The sequence below is a fragment of the Vipera ursinii genome (assembly GCF_947247035.1).
Source record: "Vipera ursinii genome assembly, chromosome: 4".
Classification (NCBI taxonomy): Eukaryota; Metazoa; Chordata; class Lepidosauria; order Squamata; family Viperidae; genus Vipera; species Vipera ursinii.
In genome coordinates, this window is record NC_139514.1 from 53508775 (window position 1) to 53526799 (window position 18025).

At 40.6% G+C, this 18025-nt stretch overlaps 1 long non-coding RNA gene across 2 annotated transcripts in view; it reads left to right on the top strand.

Annotated features, from left to right (window-relative positions):
• Nucleotides 1–11958, top strand: part of LOC310639657 — a 49610-nt gene extending 37652 nt beyond the window's left edge. For both annotated transcript variants that reach the window (XR_014492365.1, XR_014492366.1), the window contains 2 exons: nt 11000–11033; nt 11755–11958. This is a non-coding gene — a long non-coding RNA (uncharacterized lncRNA). The remainder of the gene's footprint in view (nt 1–10999; nt 11034–11754) is intronic.
• Nucleotides 11959–18025: the final 6067 nt, after the last annotated feature.

Consider the following 18025-nt stretch of genomic DNA (forward strand, 5'->3'; position numbering starts at 1 on the left):
TCCTGCAAGATGGTTCTTCTTTACTAGAACTAGAGAAAGCCAATCTTGTAAAACAAAATAAAACACAACAAATCTGAATAATAATAATAACCCCAAAGTGACAGAAGATATAGAAAATATTTGCAATGTGTCTTGATTTGCATGTCAGCACATTATTCAATAGGCTAATATTGACATTCCTATTTAGCAAATATTATGGGTTATGTGTATTGTTTGTTCAAATAATTTTTTTATTCTTTTGTAGTTGCTTCTGAATTTCTTCCTTCTCTGCCTGGGAGACATGAGTCAAATTATATGACTTTGTTAAGATTATGACAACTTTAAGACTTCTAGGTTTATTATGGCACAAGTCGACAAAATCTATGCTTTATGAAATCTACTAAACTTTAAGTTATTGAAAAGGTCTTTTTCTTTTTCTGAAGCAGATCAGCATAGCTGTCCCTCTAGATGTTATAAAAACACCAGATGGATGAATAATTATATTTTAATCCAAGTTGTAATACAAAGACAATGCACCTGTGCAAGGATTATACCCCTTGGCATCAAATAATGAAAGTATGCATTATTGTAATACCCTTTCAGCTTGCAAGGAATTTAATTAAAATGTAACGTTCAAAGTCCTACTACTTTTTCCTTTGTTAAATACAGAAACCTTCACTCTAATTTACACACACAGAGAGAGAGAGAGAGAGAGAGAGAGAGAGAGAGAGAGAGAGAGAGAGAATTGATTTCTTCCCAGAACTTGCATGGTATATGACTGCAAAACAATGCTGGCACTTCATAGATTAGACAGATGGAGGTCTAAGATAGGATGGAAGCTGGCTAGGGAATTCTGGGTATTGAAGTCCATATATCATAAAGTTGCTAAGGGTGAGAAACACTGGATTAGAGAAAACTCTGTGATCTGGCTTTCCAGATCAGCTCCATTTCTACTCTTTCACCTCAACTCATGCGATGCATGTGCTTGTCCTTTATTTTTCATTTGGAAGAATGGCTGTTGGTCATGTTCCCTGTCTTTTTTGTTTCAGTCTGAAGTTGAACTTCTTTTCCCTGGTTGTCAGGATAACCTGAGGGAAGGCACTTTGGACTTCCCACGTATTAAACATGCTTTGAAGATGGGTTGCAAAACCAGTTCAATGATCACGATGAGGAAGATCAAATAAACTTATGCTTAAGAAAATGGCATAAGGGAAAATCCCAATTTGTATCTTTCCAAAATATTTGCTTTAGAACTTTGATCTCTGTTTTTTCTATGGGTCCAACTATTTCAGGCATTCTTCTAAGAATATTTCTTGTTTTATAATTCTAGAAACAGTCTATTGTTACAGTATAACAATAATCAGCAAGTAACTTGGAATGACGTGTCTTCTACTCATGTCATACACATGTGTATTCTTTGCAGCCTGCCTCTTAGAGACACTTTCTTGGTGTCTCCAAGATTTCTCAGAGCACTGTTTAGATCTGTTTTCCTCAATTATCCAAATCTGGCTTCTCAGGCAGCTTTCCAGACCTTACACTACCTCAGAATCAAATATCAATTCTTTCTTTGCAAATGAATTGGCAGAATGGAATAAGGTGGACAAATGTTAACTTTTATATCATCTCCAAGAGTTACACAAACAAGTTTATTAAAAATATATTTCAAAAAGAAGAGCTGCAAGGTTTATTTGAGCTCCATCTATTGACTCTGCTTAATATAGTTTGCTCAGCCATACTTTTATTTATTATTATTTTTCTGTTTTCAAGGAAAGCAAATCTTACAGGAACCAGAGAACTGCAAAGCAAAGCTCACAATTTCCTTTCAGCAATGAAACAGTGCAAGAGAATGTCTTTAGCTCAGAGTCTTGTCTTTCTCTGCTAGTTTTTTTTTCTTTGTTGTTCAGTGTGTTGTCATGTTCCCTGGACAGAATGTGGCTGAAATTACTCAGATACTCAACCTGGCACAGCTAGAGAGGAATCTTTATTGCATACTACTGTACAATGAAGCTACTTTCAACAATTGATTATCAGGATCCTTATAACCACTGCATTTTAAATTCAGTGCTTCTTTTTAATCTCTTTTGTCATAGCTTCATAGATAGCATTTCTGATGCTTAATGATAGCTAATAACAAGTTGTTGCCATAATTGACATTCCTGTCCTCAAAGCTCAAGAGACAAAAATGATGTAGACAATGAGGATAAATTATGTAAGCCATACTTAATAAAGTAATTGATTCTAACTAAAAGCTTCATACAATTCCTGGTACGCTGCCCAGAGTCCCTCCTTGAGGGAGATCGGTGATCTAGAAACACAAAATATAAATAGATAAATAAATAAACACATTTTCAGGTTGGTTGATCTGAATTATCTGGCAGAACTCACATTTTATTGACAATATGTTACATTTTGAATGAAGCAACATTTCTCTCAAATGAAACTGATTCTTTGATACTTGGCAGATGTGCTACTTTTAAATATTACTTTAAACCAGGGGTAGGCAACCTTGGCTCTTTTATGACTCGTGGACTTCAACTCCCAGAATACCTGAGCCACATGGCTCAGCATGGAAACCTCTCCCTTTCCCCTCAGCATGGCTGGCTCAGGAATTCTGGGAGTTGAAGTCCACGAGTCACAAAAGAGCCAAGGTTGCCAACCCCTGCTTTAAACCAAAATGTGGGGAGCTGCAATGACAGCAGGAAACAGTTACATATTAATCTACCAGAACACAGGTTTTTTTTTTTAAAAAAGATTTTTTTTGAAGTTTATACACAGAATTATTTAACTTTATGATAAGTTAACCCAACTTCCTAGGAAAAGTTTCGTCATGGGGGCTTTAGACGTTGGGTAGTGTTATCTAATGTCCTTCCTTATAAAACCATTACTTAAACCAGGGGTCTTCAAACTTGGCTCTTTTATGACTTGTGGACTTCAACTCCCAGAATTCCTCAGCTAGCTTGAAGTCCACAAGTCATAAAAGGGCCAGGTTTGAAGACCCCTGACTTAAAAATGTATATCCCTGTGAATGTAATTCTATGGAGCCTATCTGATCATTTTACAACCCATAGGCCACCTCTGGCCCTTTGACTGTCCCCATCTGGCCTGTGGTGTCATGAGGGTTAGGGGAGAATGAGTGGTGTCAGCCCTGCACAACAGTCCCAGTTTCTCATGCACCCTTTGGGAAAATTAATCCCCACCCCTGGTATGGAGTATATGAGTGGGAGATGGCAGAATGCAATTGTTCTTATTCTAGCAATGTGCTGAGCACTAAATGTTTAATGCCAGGAATTTTGAATGCTGCAGTCCCCTTGTAGCTGGAGGGTGCCAAGTCGTGAAAGACTGACTTATTAAGAGCTTTTTGTCCCTTGCTATCTGTACTGTACCTATCAATCACAAATGCATAGTGTTATATCTTTGGTTCTTTTAGGCATTAAGCGAGACGAAGTGTTGAAACAGCAAACAGGTTTATTAACTCAGAACAGAAGCAGCCCTAATGGCTGCTGCACAGCTATTTATACTGTGAGCCTCTAGGTGGCAACCAATAGGTTTAAAGTAACAGTTTCCCGCCCCAAGCCTAATTATCAGCTTGGAGACAGCCAGTCTGGCTTTCAGTAATAGTAACCATTAAACAATACAGCAATCTAGGTCAGACATTAAGCAAGTGATTAAAATAGTTATGGCCAATACATTACACCCCTTCCCCCTAGGTGGCTCAAACCATCAACTGTTTGACATAGTCCTGCAAATATTTAGGTGGCCTTCTTGACTGTTCTGAACATGTAGGGCTCTCCCAGTCTACCCGCTCACCTGCCAGGCTGGGTAGACCAGGACTCTGAGGTCCAGTGGAGTTGGGCTGACTCGAGTCCCTTTGGCTGGCCTGTCCCAGTGGGCCCAAACCAAAGTCCAATTATACAGCAAAATCTGCCGGGCTGGCATTCAGTGCAGTTTGCCAGTTCTGCTCAGTGGATACAGTTTGTGTGTCCGGAGGGAACTCTCCTACAGCCATTCCCACATCTCCTTGACTGAGACTTCTGTCAGACTGTACAAGCTCCTCTGTTGGTCCGCTGTTGCACAGACCCTATGTGCAGCCCTCTTGAGAATCCTGAGCCAGTGACTGATTTGTTAGCCTCTGACGCAGCTGGTCAATGTGCCGGTGAATGACTCACCCATCTTCCAGGACCACTTCATAAGAGAGTAGTCCTGACACCTTAACAACCACTGCTGCCACCCACAAACCCCCTTGCCTGTATTTCCGGGTCCAAACTGGGTCACCAACTTGCAAACTTCTTGGTGCTTTTGGCTGTGCAGTGTCCGAGGCAACTCAGTCAGGGTGTAGCCTGTCCAGCTAGGTTATCAATCGTTGCCCCATCAGAGTTCAGCTGGGCTTCTGCCCATGGTGGTGCAGGGAGTTGTGCATTGGCAGAGTAGGAAATCTGCCAGTCTGTGGTACCAATCTCCTATGACGATTCATCTCAGGGATTCCTTGGTTGTACAGACCATGCGTTCTGCTTGGCTGTTTGAGGCCGGATGAAAGGGACCCGAGGTGGCATGCCTAATTAGATTAGCCCTGAGGAAGGACTGGAATTCTGCAGTGGTAAACTGAGCCCTATTGTCTGAGACTAACACATCTGGTAGCCCGTGTGTTGCAAAGATTCAGCACAGTTCCATGATGGTCCTGGCAGTAGTCATAGTGGGAACTGGTGCAACCTCTAACCATTTAGTGGCTGTCGACCACTATTAAAAACAGCTGTCCCTGAAAGGGCCTGGCAAAATCGATATGGATTCTTGACCATGGTGTCTGAGTGTCCTCCCATCAGTGGACAGGGGCTTGCGGCATCTCTGGTCTGTACTTGGGCCTCTATAGTTTTATCTAGCCCTGGCCACCAAAGGCAGCTCCTTGCAAGTGCCTTCACCCAGACTATTCCCGGATAGCACTCATGCAGAGACTCAAGAACTGTGGGCCTTAAGGAGCTCGGGACTATGACCCTACGTCCCCAAAGGATGCACCCCTTTATCATGAAGAAACTCTGAAATTCTGGCCCTTGACCAGAATTTCTGGTCCAGCCATCCTGTGTATACCCAATTAAGCACACAGCTCAGCATTTTGTCAGCTGCTGTCTCAGCAGCTATGTCCCCAGCGTGAAGGGGAGACTCCAGCAAATACTGGATAGCCAGGATGCATGCAGCTGGAGCTGGAGCTGGCTCCACATGTGGCAGAGGCAACCTGCTAAGGCCATCTGCATGGCCCATTTCTTTGCCTGGTTTGTGAATCAGTCTGTAGCTGTAGGCTGAAAGAAAGACAGACCACCTCAGCATTTGAGGAGACAGAATCTGAGGTGTCTGTTTGTTAGAAAAGGCTTGTGGTCTGTAAAGACCATGAACTGGCAGCCATACAAGTAGTCATGGAACATATTAACTCCTGCCATGATTGCCAAAGCCTCCTTATCAATTTGAGTGTAGTTGCGCTCTGTGGACAACAGAGTCCTGGAATAATAGGTGATGGGAGGCTGTTTCCCATCAGCCATCAAATGGCTCAACACAGCCCCAACCCCATAGGGAGATGCATCACATGCGTTGCAAACAGGCAGCTTCTTGTTAAAATGTGTGAGGACTGAGTTTGAGGACAGCAGTTCCTTGACTTCCTTGAAACTCCTCTTGTGGACACTGGTGCACTGCCACTGAGAATTTTTACATAAAAGCTGGTGTAGTGGCTCTGCCACTGTGGCCTTGTGTGGGAGGAATGCGTGGTAAAATTTCAGAAGGCCCAGGAAGGCCTGAAGCTCTCCCTTGGACTTCAGACTTGGGGCCTGCTGGATCACTTTTAGCTTAGAGTCCGCTGAATGAATGCCATCGGCATCAATGCGGAACCCAAGAATCTCGGTTGACTCCACCCAATCTTACATTTTTTAAAATTTAAGTCCTGCATCGTGGAACTGCTGAAGGACGGCTCTAAGCCATTCATCCAGAATCTCTGCTGATTCCCTGGTAATGAGGACATCATCAAAATAGGGACAGACCCCTGGGATGCCCTTGAACATGTGCTCCATTACTCCCTGGAAAAGCCCTGGGGCTACACTCACCCCTAACTGTAGCTGCTTGACCTTGAAAGCCCCCCTATGGTTGACAATGGCTTGGGCAGCTGCTGTGGCCTCGTCCACGGGCAGCTGTTGTTAGGCCTGCACCAAATCTAATTTGGCAAACATGCAGCCACCTTGCAATGATTTCAAAATATGCCTGACAAATGGCACTGGGTATGCATGCTGTTGAAGTGCCCTGTTAATGGTGCACTTATAGTCAGTGCATATGCGTACTTCTCCGTTGGCCTTAAGTGGTGTTACTATGGAGGTCTCCCACACCCCACTGTCTATGGGCTGTAATACCCCTTGTCTGATCTGCTTGTCCAGCTCTGCGTCTATTTTAGGTTTTAGAGCAAAAGGCACTCTACGAGGCTTGATCCATATTGCCGTTACCAAAGGATCAAGCTTGAGGGCTATCAGAGGACCCTTGTACTCCCCTAGGCTTGAACTGAAAATATACGCAAAATCTTGGTAGACTGAAGACAGGTCCGCCGCTTGTGTCCTGTGAATGCCAGTTACTTGAATGCCCAATGCATCAAACCAATCAAGGCCTATGAGGCTCATGCATTTGCCTTCCACCACTATGACTTCTAGTGGACCTTGAAAATCCTTGAATTGCACCAGAAGTGTGGCTTCACCTTTGGGAGTTTTGGAAGTCAGTGAGCAGTAAATTAGATGGCCAGAGTTTGGCCCATCTGTTGCTGCGATTGCATACTTGCCTGAATGTTACTTGGGAGATGATGGACATGGCTGAGCCAGGGTTCAGTTCCATTTTGCATGGAACTCCCTGAAGCTTGACTTGGAGTCGAAGCTTAGGCTTAAGGGGGTGATGGGCACCAGTGCGGAACACGCTCTTCTGGCTGGAGCAGAACCTAACTCGGTATTGACCTGGCCCCCCGGTACCTCTCCTGAATGTGTCTTCAGGTGGGCTGTCCTTCTGGTGACCTTGGCAGATGGCGGCAATGTGGCCTGGTTTGCCACATGCCCAGCATGTTGCTGTTTAGAAATGGCATTCCGAGCGGCGATGGCAGCCTCCACAGCCCATGCATCTAAGAAAAGGAACTGCCTTGTCAGGTGGCTGTGGTCCCTTCTCCGGTTGCTTCTGAAGCTGGTTGACTTTGTAGTCTGAATTGGTGTCTTCCATCTGCTCAGCATCCTTGTGGTGGACAGTTTCAGCGCTCGGCGTGCTTTTGGAGGGCTGTAGTGCTTTAACGGCCCCTCCGATGGCTTCATCAGCCATGACCTCCTTCAAGTCCTCCTGTAGTGAGAGAGTCTCCTTTGTGAAGAGTTTTTTGCTGGAGCTCTCAATTTTTTAGTCCACAGACTAAACAGTCCCTTAGTCTTTCTTCCAAGTCTGTGAAATTGCAGAGTCGAGACGCCTGCCAAAGGGCTGCGATAAATTCCATTGCTGATTCATTGGGCTGTTGTTTCCTCTGCTCAAAGGCGTGCCTCCATGCTATGATGGACAATTTGTGGTCAAAGTGGTCTTGGAGCTTTTTCTTCAAGTCCATGTAGGTAACCAACTCAAGCAGCGTCAGGGCAACCAGGTTCTCGGCAATGTCGAAGGTGGTGGGGCCACACACGCAGAGGAGGGTTGCTGCCTTCAACTCATGTTCGCAGACCTGGTTGGTGTGGAGGTAATTTTCAAAGCGGGAAATGTAGCATGCCCATCTCTCCAGGTGTGTGACATTGAATTCTTCAAGCTTTCTGACCTTTGCCATACAGTAGTTAGTGGTTTCATGCTCAAAATGCCTATGTGCTGCTGGCTTCTGTGTAGGCCCTAGGACAGATCCTTCTGGCGAGGTGGTCTCCTGTATGGCTTGCTGGCAGACCAAGGGGGGAAATGTAGTTCCTGCCAGGCTCTGGGCTGGCCTCACCCCCTAGTGACTTCAGACTCTTACGATGAAGCAGCACATCCTATCCTCATTGCCATTGTTATATCTTCAGTCCTTTTAGGCATTAAGCGAGACGAAGTGTTAAAACAGAAAACAAGTTTATTAACTCAGAACAAAAGCAGCTGCTGCACAGCTATTTATAGTTAGCCTCTAGGCAGCAACCAATAGGTTTAAAGTAACAGTTTCCTGCCCCAAGCCTAATTATCAGCTTGGAGGCAGCCAGTCTGACTTTCAGTAACAGCAACCATTAAGCAATACAGCAGTCTAGGTCAGATATTAAAACAATACATTACACATAGCATTAAGTATTTTCTGTATGTAAAATTATCCAGTTTATATGATGCCAGTCAGTGTAAAGCCATTTTAAATAGGCCTTAGCAGTTTGACTAATGAGAATTTTAATGTGTCTTTTCTTGATAAAAACATATGGAAGAATCCTGTTTTGTTTTTGGTAATAAACAATAAAAAAGCTTGAGATTTTGAAAAAGAATGTGAAAGAATGTGAAACTGACAAGTGGGTTCATTGGGTAAGCAGCAGAGCTGGAGTCCATTAATCAATTTGCCTTGTGTCAGCTGGGAGCAACAAATCAGCGCCCTCAGCTCCATAAATTACTGTAGCTTTGTAGTAGAAAAGTAAAACATATTTTGTACACTAATGTAAACCACCATATCCTATTAGTTGAACGAGCTAATTCACCTCACCTCACCTCATTTAATTGAGTTCATTTTAAATGTTACCTTTATTTTGAACCTTACTTTGTGCTTTAGAACTATTTGTAGAAGAATTAAGCTACTGCCTAACAATATTTTTTTTAATAATTTTTCTACTGCTATAGTGTACATTTTAGCAGTTTATTCAACACAGAATCTGATTAATGTTCACCTTACTATCTACTATTTAAGCAGCTAGCTTAAAATTTCCCTTCTAACAGAAAGGACCTATGCAGGCTCCTAGTGATGTATAGGGGGCTTCCCCTACTCTAGGTCTTCTGCCCATGAAATCCAACTTGCAGTCAGAAGTAACAGTTTTATTTCTTGAAGTTATTTATTGAAACAATAAAAACAATCTACAGCTACAAAGACTAACTTCATCTCAGTGCCCAGACTTCAAAGTATGCCTTTTCAAAACACACTTGCACTCTATTTTGAACATGCTAATTGTATCTCCTATTAGACAAGGTTATTATATATTTCATGTGCAGTGTTTAAGATGTATTCCCACACAAAAGTATTTTAGCTGTCAGCTAGGCAGTGCTGAATAGAAGTAGGAAGCAATGCAGGTACTAACAACAAAACAGGGTTCCAGCATTTTAAAAAAATATCAATTATCCAAAGAAATAAAACTACAACAAAATTTTTAAAGGAGCTGAAAAATATCTTTCCATTTTAATTTGCTTATTAGAACTATGACAGTTTGTTTCTCATGTGAAGAGCATCAATGCAATCTGATTCTAAAATGTAGCTGAAATATATTCAGAGACATTGCTCTGAAAACTTCAGCTACTTTTTCCTCTAACAAATGAAAGTGATAATGAAAAGACAGTATTTGCAAGGAAGAAGCAGAGGCTGTTTGCATGTCTGTTTGCATACATGAACACACAATGTTTAACACTTCCTTCTTTCTTTTCCCGGATACTGTCAGGATTCCCTAAGATTCTTTTAACTAATGCAGAAAATATTTGCAAAATAATTAATGAACAGAGGGAATGGTACTATTCATTTCAGTTTCTTTCTTCTCTCTTGCAATTATCCCTCCTGTCACTTTCTAGTGTTTGCCACTCAAGATTGAAATGAGTTGTAAGTAAAAGGAAAATTCAGTTCTAAATCCATTTTTGGGGGTAATCAGCTGCTTGATGCACATGGAGAACCTCTAAAAGATTTCAAGCAGTCACCCCATACCACTTTTGAGAGGGCAGTTATTTTTATTCAAGTCCCTCCCCCCCACCATTTATTTCATTGAAACAAATATATATTTCTAGAAGAGATAATATCAAATAAGTGAATTTTTTTTGTTACTTATAAAATTAACACTCAGTATAGCTTTAGCAGAGATAACCAAAGCAGCGCACCAAGTTTGGGTATGTATGTTTTTGTGTGTATATATATTTCAGCTTAGTGTCATATCCCCAATGTATTATTATTTATAATTACCCAAAAAAGAAAAAGGAAAAGGAAAAAAAATAAATTACTAAAATAATATTGATAAGTATTCAATCACTTACTTCCTGCTTCTTCTTGTGCTCCAACACGTTTATAGTATTTATTAGCATAAACTTTAGAAACTGTAGTCTAGATGTTTATATTTCCCTTGCTGCATGAAATATAATATATATGGAAACCACTCTTGCTTAATTTTAGTTAAACTTCTGTACCATATGTATACAATTATTTTAGCCATTGCTATGTATTTTACACCAATTATAAAACTAGAAATTTTTCTACTCTCATTTTAGAAGGCTAAGTATCCTTGCTTAGTGGTATGCCAATTTGATAAGGATAACCTTGGTTATAATTTATGAAAATGTTGGAGAGAAATATTTATAGTATATCTATATTTTGGGGAAACCTTTTAAATCAGGGAAATGAGCATTTATGGTTAAATACTGCTGATACAAATCTAATAGTCTTGCCTCTTTTGCACAGCATAGTACTATTTAGTCTTCCTGTGCATTTTATCTTTCTTATAGCATGGCAGCATAGGATTTCATGTCTGTCATATTGTAAACTTTGTCAAATTAATTCTAGAAGGTTCTCCTCTAAATAGTATCCAAGCAGCATGCATGCTTGTCTTGCAAAGGTGAATTTCCTATATTTTGCACTCCCACCAGCTGTGCTGTTTCAGAACATTTAATTTGTCTTAATTAGGAGAAAGGCTGTTAGACAGTTATCACTGCTTGGCCAGAGACATTGTACAGTTGGACACAAATCATTTTGGATAGTGCAGCAGGTGTCAAACATTCTCAATCAGATTTTGTAGGGCAATACAAACTGGTTTTTTTTTTAATTCATAAGCAAATAGTTGTATTATTCTTTCATTCTCTTCTACAGCCAAAAACGAATCACACTGGGAATCATTTTCTTGGTAAGTATTTGTGAGAAGAAATGTTTTGCAATATTAAAAAAAGCCATAACAGTAGGAAGCGGGATCGATTATTAAGATGTGCTGGACTATACAGTGCATAGGTCCAATGAAACACTAATTTTTAAAGCTAGTAACTAACACACGGTGGAGGCTCAAAAACATTTAGTTCAGAATGGTGCCCGGTCTCTGTTGTGGAGTCAACTGTATAAAGACCACATTCCAGCAATCACTGTGAATGGCGGTAAACTCTGCCATCCAGCAAAATTGCACAGGAAACCTTTTCCCTGAAGCAAAAATTACAAAAGCATGTTATTAAATTAAGTGGAATGCCTGTGAGGCAAATCCCTCCAAGAGGAAAACAGATTCTTATGTGCACAAGATGAGCTGCCTAGACTGTAGAATTACAGGTAGCCCTTGTGTCAGAACCCATTCCTATTCCATTTCTATCTATTCCCTCTAACCCAAAAGCAAATATCATCTTTCCATGGGTGAGGGGGAGGAGGGATGTGCCCACGGGTTTATAGCCTCTGCTTCCTCTATCTGCTACAATGCAACCTTTTGCTTTCATTTATTGCCTTTGCTTCCTCTATCTGCTACAATGTAACATCTTGCTCCCCTGCACTATCTCTCCCTCTGAATTTATCTCCCTAAACTGTCAGCAAGAACAAGGGAAGGAATTAAGAATGTAACCTCCGTGCTTGGTTTATTTCTACGATTCCAGAGGAAGGTGTGAAGAGCCGTCAACCATCGCTGTGTGATCTGGAGATGGACCGATGTTATCTCCCCTTTTCCCATGATGAACCTAACACCTGGGGATTGGTCATCCCACACTGGCCGGATGGACTATGGGGTGGGGTCTTGCTTGGGGATACCTTAACCTATTGTTCTGTGCGGGAAATCTCAGATCGTGTCTATTATGCCTGCTATCAACTACTCTTAATAAAAGTTCCTGTTGGAAGAAATCACTTCCAAGAGTTTTGCTTTCTTAAGATGTGGGATTGAAGTGGGTCCTGACACTTTGACTAACAATCACAATTGAGCCCAAAATTTTGGTTGTAAGTCATTACATTGTGGTCATTAATTGGGTAATCATGTGGACCTGACTTCATTTTACATAAAATAAAGTAAGTCACTGTGGTCATTAAGCAAATCATGTGGTTGTTAAGCGAATATAGCATATCCAGCATGTTCCAAGGGTGGCAAAACAACTGTGCTTTTGGAAAATTGTTTTGCATTAATATTTGTTCAAAGACAATATCATGCAATCACTAAAGTATGTATCAAAAAACCAATTGCTTGGAAGTGCTCTCTGAACATCATCTTTTGATTCTTACACATGGATCTGGGAAGTGGTCAAGCTTTAGAGTTAAGAAATATGTACAATGAGATATGTTACATATAATATAGGAATGGAGGTGGTTGTGGCATCTATCAGTAGAGACTATGGCTGTCCTTTCCCATTGTGTAGACGATAGAACATTCCACTTCAAATGTATAGAACCATAGTGGCAAACCTATGGCACGCATGCCACAGGTGGCACACAAAGCCCTCTCTGTGGGCATGCACACCATTGCCCCAGTCCTAGGCCTTCAGCTGGGTTTTATAAAACCTTTTTGCTTTAGGCCTCTGCAGCCGTATGCAAAAAAAAAAGTTTCAATCAATCAATCAATTTCAACTTCTCATAGGGAAAAAAAGATCTCGCAAAGTTGGAATTGATTGAACATTTTAGTCCCACCCAGTCTGCCATTACCACTGCAGCCATGCCCACCCAATGGGCCATGCCCACCCAATGGGCCACGCCCACCCGACACCCAACGATACATAAGTGGGTTTTGGGTTGCAGTTTGGGCACTTGGTCTCTAAAAGGTTCGCCATCACTGGTATAGAATATATTTTTATTGTGCTAGGTTTGCCACCAGCCATACTGTGAAGTTTGCAAATGATACAACAATAGTGGGCGTTATTCATGAGGACAAGGTGGAAGCTTACCACAAGGAGGTTGAAGGGTTCATGAACTGGTGTAAGGAAAACAGTCTAGTTTTAAATACTGGAAAAACCAAAGAAATCATTGTCGATTTCAGAAAAGGCAGGCACAGCCACACTTCTATGTGCATTAATGATTCACCTGTGGAGAGGGTTACCAGCATCAAATTCCTGAGTGTGCAGCTAATGAGTAGGCTGGCTTGGTCGCTCAACAGTGAAGCAGGCACAGCAGCGCCTGTATTTTCTGCATCGCATGAGAAAAGCACATCTTCCTTCCCCTGTCCTGACCACTTTCTACAGGGGAACAATCGAGAGCATCCTGTCATACAGCATCACAGTCTGGTTTAGAAGCATCACTGCTTCAGACAGGAAGGCAGTGCAGAGAGTGGTGAGGATGGCTGAAAAGATCATTGACAGTTCCCTCCCTTCCATCCAGGACATAGCACAGAAGCATTGCTTGAGCAGGATCCGTAAGATTATCTGGGACACTACTCATCCTCTTCACAACCTGTTTTCCTTGTTACCTTCTGGGAGGAGGCTCCATGGTATTCACAGCAGAATATCCAGATTCAGTCACAGCTTTGTTCCACACAGTATTAACCTTGTGAACTCTAAAGCTTCTTCCTTCCATTATATATTCAAGATGGACAGTATTTAATATTTATTTGTTATGTATATGTAGGGGTGTGGGTCTATACATATGTGAATATAGTATGGTTAGGTGTGTGTCATGTATGTGTTCCACTTTGACAGTGGGCAAATTTCATTTTTGATGTGTGCCATTGTGCCCACAGTAAAAAAAAATGACAATAAAGGTTATCTTGTCTTATCTTATCTTATCTTATCTTGTCTTGTCTTGTCTTGTCTTGTCTTGTCTTGTTAAATTTATTTGCCACCTATCTCACCATTGGGCTATACTTTTGAAGTAAAAAAAGGTTAAAAAAATATCTGCGACAATGGGGTGCATGGAACAAAAATTCTTCCTGGTACAGACCTGGTAGATAGATCTATGGAGGAATAAAGTCACAATGAATGCAGTTATGGTGATATATGGCAAGGTAAACCTGAGTCAACAAGGATCAGGGTTATAACTATTTGACATGCATCCTTGTCATCTGATTTCATATCCCCTCCTCTTCAAGAAGATTTGGGTTGGGGGGGCATAATCCAGTTACATCCTTTTCCATTTAAAGTTGCTTTCCTTTGCATTCCTCAATTTGTTAAAAGTTACATAAATTAGAAGCTTAACATCAGGCAGGTGGCTTAATAGTGGGAATACAAAAAGGCATGTCCCAAGGATCAGCAGGGTAATTTCATGATACATAGGTTTCCTAGAAGTGGCCTAATTTATTAATCTGCATGAGGGATTTGTAAGCACTTCTGAGGGAATTTTTTTTAAAAGGATATAATATACATTCCCCCCCCCCATACAGTACCTCCAGTGAAGTTAGGAAGATTACCCTTATATAATATTCATGTACCATATCTCCTCACCATTCAGAAATATATATCCCCTGCTCTGGAGAGAAGCTGTTTCTGTCTTTGCAATTTGCTGCAGTACACTGCAGCACTTTGCAAAGCCTGCATCATGTTCCCCTTAACTTCCAACTATGCACCGTATAGAGAAAGAGATTTGCTTCTATCTCCCTTTGTGGCTTTAACTGCTCTTTTATTCTCCATTTTCCTCCCATATCGGCACATAAGGAATGAATGGAGTGGAGGTGGGAAATGAACATCAATGTGCTAACTTATCTGTCCTCATGCATACATACTGTTCTCAGATTCAGAGTAAAAATGAATTTAAGATGGAGTTGTGAAAATTATTATGACACTCTACATAATAATTTTGCAATTTCCCCATCAGGAAAGAAAAACAGCTTCCTACAAGGTATCAACAACAACAGGAAAGATATTAGTGTCCACCCCACAGATTACAGGGTACAGGTAATAATTGGCTAAAATGTGGATGTGCTTGCATTCTCTCAAAGTATAACATGCGAAGTTCACAGAAGTTTAAACTAATATACTTGGTTTCTCCAACAGTGCCTCTTGCTGACATTTATCTCCATTCCAATACTTGTGTGGACCAAAGAATATCATCTCCTCCTCTCTAAACCATTTTCTGCAGCAGGATCGACACTGCACCACAATCAGTAATTAGTGTATTCTGTTATACATGCCAAAGGACTGAGTGAGCAAAAGGCTCTCATATTGTCCAAAGGAAAATGTAACCATCCATTTATTTACTATTTTTGATGTGATGTAGAATTACACAAGGCCGTCCAGGTGTTTATATAATTACAAAGCATTATTTTTTTTCTGGTATGCCCCAAGGATTAGGATTAAGGTTCACTTCCATCAGCAGTAATGCTTCCTTATTTTTCATCTATTTCATATAAACTTGGCTTTCTTTTTTTTAAAAAAAACCCATAAATGAAAGGTTTTCCTTTCTTAAGATGCCCCCTTAATAAACCACAAAAGTATGACAAATGTAATTAATGAAGCCGGAGATTTTGATGAAGCTGGAAGTTGGAACTATTGCCATCCTTAAGTAAAAGAAGTTCTGTGCCTGACAAGCATAAATTTAACAGGTTAATGCTTTCTCAGATAGCACATTTTGGTGGTATTAAAATACACATATGTGGCATGCCTGCCTTTCATAAAGCTGTTATTAAGTGACTCCTACTTATGTCAAACAAGGATTATTCCAGATGCCTCTGTATGCATTCCAGAGGGTTGGGGCAAAGCTATCATTGAGCCCATCTTTAAAAAGGCAATGAGGCACTCCCTGATAATTACAGGCTTATAAGTTTTCTAAATATAATCAACGCATTGTAAACAATGCAAGAAGTAGTGTGATTGGCTGGAGCAAGACAGCATCCTGAAGGATGAGCAAGCAAGTTTTAGGAATCAACTTTAAATTATTGTTGTCGTTTCTTCCAACATCCAGCTGATTAATATACATGTAACTCTCACAATTGTGTGTAACCTCTGTAAACCTGAAAGTGGCCTTTGATAAAATGAACTCCAGTAATACACCATGGATAGGCTCTCATTGCTATTTATCTATAAATTGCACAAACAAACAAGAGCTTGAGTCTTGCAGAGAACCAATAGGTAGCTACCTAATTCAATATCAGTGAAAATGATGCAACAAGGCTATAATTTTGCTTCCACAAATCCATACCTGTGATTTACAAGCTCCCAAAACAGTAGACAAACTCTCCCAATCTAAATGGCACAAAACAGTAACCAGCAAGCTGCTTCATTTGAGTCTGTCTCTTGATTGCCTTTAAACATGAGATTTGATCAATTAAAAGAGGTCATTAAATAGAGCAGGGGTAGGCAACCTTGGCTCTTTTATGACTCATGGACTTCAACTCCGGCTGGCTCAGGAATTCTGGGAGTTGAAGTCCATGAGTCATAAAAGAGCCAAGGTTGCCTAACCCTGAAATAGAGACTATGGAATTCCAGAATAATTTTGCAGCTGCTCCAAGGCTGTATTGACTTTGTAATGAAACAAGGAAACTGCAACCTACATATTATCCAAGTTGTCCCTTTCCAACTGTCTCTAGGCCTTCTCTAGAACAAGGGCTTCAGTGCCCTTTCTCTGCCAACATGGATCATACCAGATACCCCTTTCACAAAGAAGAGGCTCTTGTGCCTCTGCCCAGACTTTAGATCATGTCTTTTTGAGATATAGATTTTACAAGGAATTGCACTCCCAAGTAATTAAACCCTTAAAAGCCTTTGCAGACAAAGGGTATTTAGAATTTTTTGAAAAGCATAACACAACCCTGAAATTCCCTATTCATTTACTAAATTCTGTGCCTAAGTCATAATGGTTTTCTATTGTCAGATCCAACAACCAAATAAATATCTTACATAATTAATAAGGTTTTGTTGTGTTCTCAGATTGCATCTTTTATTTTTTATAAGCTGGTCTTGACTGTAATAAAATGTTTGTAACATATTGCATTTTATTCATTTGTATTATTCCACCAGGATCAAAATTTCATACATATGCTGTTCGACAAGAGTAGTTTGCATTAACAGAGCAGGTGCAGAGAACTAAAACAGATAAAGTAGAACTATACATTTTGCTGATTATTTCCAAAGCTACTTGTGAACATAAATTCACAGGTGTGCATGTGTACATACATATAAATGCATAAAAATGGCCTTTCTTAAATTAACATTTCTGTTACCTACCGCAAGCAATCAAGGTTTTCCCAAACACTGTCTAATGATGCCTTTACTGTATCTATTCTTTTCCCTTTTATCAGAATTGAATAAAATTGACTTATGGGGAAATGAAACCTATACAATTTCATAGAAATCTGAGGAGTTTTAATACCTTGCTTATTAAAGTAGTTAGAACATGTTTGCTTTTCACATACAGAAATGCTCTGTTCTATTTTGTCCTTCTTATGGATAGCTTCTTCCTATTTTCAGTTTCTCCCGTGACACCACATATGTGAACGCAAGCATGAGTGGCTTGTATTGGATCCACTACTCTGCCTCCTCAGGGAGGGCGATGGCAGTTCTGAAGCTCCTCCCCAAAATCCTATCAACATCCTCTCATATTTTTGAAAAGGTCTATTCAAGGCAGTGGTGGGATTCAGCCAGTTTGTACCAGTTTGGCAGAACCAGTACCTAATTTTTTGTTGCCCAGGCCCAGAATGGACTTCCGGAAGCAGCATCCACACAGAGAACCAGTTGTTCACATATTTGAATCCCACCACTGATTCAAGGTATTCTCACTCAACATTTGTTTTCTGATCAATTTTCTCCAGAGGTAAAATGATTACCTCCTCATCCATATGCCATTATTTTTTTAAATTAACTGACAGATGGAAAGGACAAATATAGAATTATTGAATAATAGGGCTGGAAGGGACCTTGGCACTTTCCCCATGCTCCAGGAGCTCTGAAAGATTTTGTTCAATGGTTCTGAGATCACATCTGCCAGCTCCATCTGGTCCAGCAGATTTGAACTTGTCCAAAT